Source organism: Populus euphratica, unplaced genomic scaffold, assembly GCF_000495115.2.
Source record: "Populus euphratica unplaced genomic scaffold, PopEup_1.0 scaffold1913.1, whole genome shotgun sequence".
Taxonomy (NCBI): Eukaryota; Viridiplantae; Streptophyta; class Magnoliopsida; order Malpighiales; family Salicaceae; genus Populus; species Populus euphratica.
Genome location: NW_011501771.1, coordinates 30,891 through 33,194, shown reverse-complemented (window position 1 = coordinate 33,194; position 2,304 = coordinate 30,891). Strand labels below are relative to the sequence as shown.

General features: G+C 31.6%; 1 long non-coding RNA gene across 1 annotated transcript; it reads left to right on the top strand.

The window, feature by feature from the left end:
- Window positions 1-1,168: 1,168 nt before the first annotated feature.
- LOC105118412 (uncharacterized) lies at window positions 1,169-1,846 on the top strand. Its single transcript, XR_840940.1, has 2 exons — window positions 1,169-1,473; window positions 1,555-1,846. It is a non-coding gene; the product is annotated as an uncharacterized LOC105118412 (long non-coding RNA).
- Window positions 1,847-2,304: the final 458 nt, after the last annotated feature.

Here is a 2,304-nt window from a genome sequence, read left to right as displayed (position 1 = left end):
ATCATTTTTATTTCATCTTGAAAAATATCATTGGTCAGGATCAGTATTTTCTATATTAATCCATTATGTTAGGCTATTTTAATAACTGTGATGCATATCAAATAATACCATATATAAATTTTGAGTACAATCAATGTAGTTCAAATAACACATCCTAATTGAAATTAAAATAGGGAGTTGTAATCATGTCCAATAAATCATTAGATTTTTTTTTGCTGCAACAAGTCAAATATAAAAAACAAAAAATTTAGGCGATAATAACTTTATTTAAGTTAACTTAATTAATCTATGTGATATGAAATTAGAATAGCTCATAGAACAAAAGATAAAAACAATAATAAATTAGCTTAAGGTCTAGTAATTTAATTTTAAAAAATAAAATTAAAGAAAAATTTTATTAAAAAAGCACAGAAGAAAAAAACCAAAGTCTTAAGCTAATTTGTTAAATAGCAATTGAACCAATAATGGCCAAATCTATTATAACTAAAAACTAATGAAAATAATAATAATAAAGAATTAAATTGAAAAATAAATTAAATTAAAAAATAATATAATAAAATGCTAATTTATTTCCCAATCATATACATATGTTATTGGTCTTTCCCATCACTTTGAATCATCATTATCTAGGGTTATTTTAAGATAATTTTAAAAAATAATTCCGATTTAAAACTCAAATTGATGTGTCGGCTGATAAAAAATAAAACAACGTTATTATTATCTTAAAAAAATTATTAAGATACGCATGACGTCGGCCCCTTTACGTTTGATTTTTTAAGAAAAACGAATCCATCCGTCCAAGGCCTTGTGTTGCAGACAGATTCCTTGGACAGCCAATACCCAAATGCAGACAGATTCCTTGGACAGCCAATACCCAAAAACTGACGCAAAGTAGAAAGAATAAATATATTCTTCTTTCTATTTTCTTTATTTATTTTTGCCAATATTTTCTACCTTACAGTTGCCGTCTGCAAGCAGAATAATATAAATCATCAAGTGATGCTTGCGATAAAAGTCAGTCCAATAACGTTCGATATTCCAATGACGTTTGGTATTCCTAATTTATATCCATTTAATTAACCAGATTCTTTATATCAGTGTTTTAAAACCCGGATCGGCCCTGCGGGTTGACCCGGTATCCAGTTGACCCGGGCCTGAAATTGGTCGGGTGGAGGCAAAAACCCGCTTAGAAGTTGGCCCGGTAAAACCCGATCAACCCGGAGGGTCGACCCGGGACCTGGTCCACCCGGTCAAACCCGGCTGAGACCCAATCCATTTTTTTTTATGCTGATAGATGTTAAACGACGTCGTTTTGGCCTTTGTTTTAAAGGCCAAAACAACAAAGAACAATGAAGCAGAATTGGGCATATTGATCACAAAGCAAACCTAATTAATAAAAAGATCAATTTCAATTGATGAGGAGCTCAGCAGAGCAAAAGACATCTTGATCATTGTTGTTTCACTGCGAAAAAGGTTAGACTCTTGTTTCTGTTCATGAATCTTCTTCTTTCACTCTTTTTTTTTTTTATTCTTGGCCGTGTTTTGAACTTGCAGTTCTGGCATCATTTTACTGTTCGTTGATTTAATCGCATTGATTCATTCGCAGCCCAGTCATCTCAACCTCAAGTATGTTTCTCTATTCTTTTCTTTTCTGCAGTATAATAAATCCTCTGTTATTAGAAAGTGTTGAAAATGGATGAGGAAACTAGTTTTGTTCGATGCATTTGCTTCTGGAACTGTTATAGCTAGAGATTGAAACTATTTTGTTCTAAGAACTGTTATAGCCAGAGATTGAAGCTGTTGTAAGAATTATTGGTTATGGTTAAAATATTTCATCTTCTCATGTGTTTCTCACAAGAAGCAAACTTAAATGCTGGGAAATAATTTTTGTTGGAACCTCTTGTGTAATCTCTTATTTCGATGATGAGCTCTTGTGTCAATTACAGCACATGCATAGAAGTGTTCTTACTTAGAGTATATGCTATTGTAATGTTTTCACATAGACTCCCCTGGTTTTCAATTAATTCACTTATATATCTTGGAACATAGCCATAAATGAAAGGTTCTTCCAATTCAAAAAAATTAACCATGAAGCTCGACGCTATATTTTTTAGATAGAAGGATGGCCAAGTAAACTCCTATACTCTTTACCTATGGAATAATACAAGGAAAGGATGTCTATGTATTTTGATGTCTTATATTACTTGACCTAGATTTTTATTTAAGCTGTTGTGCTTAGTTAACCGTATTTCATGGAGTTACTGTGACATTAATTAGTTAGTTGAAGTTATCAACTTTTAGTAG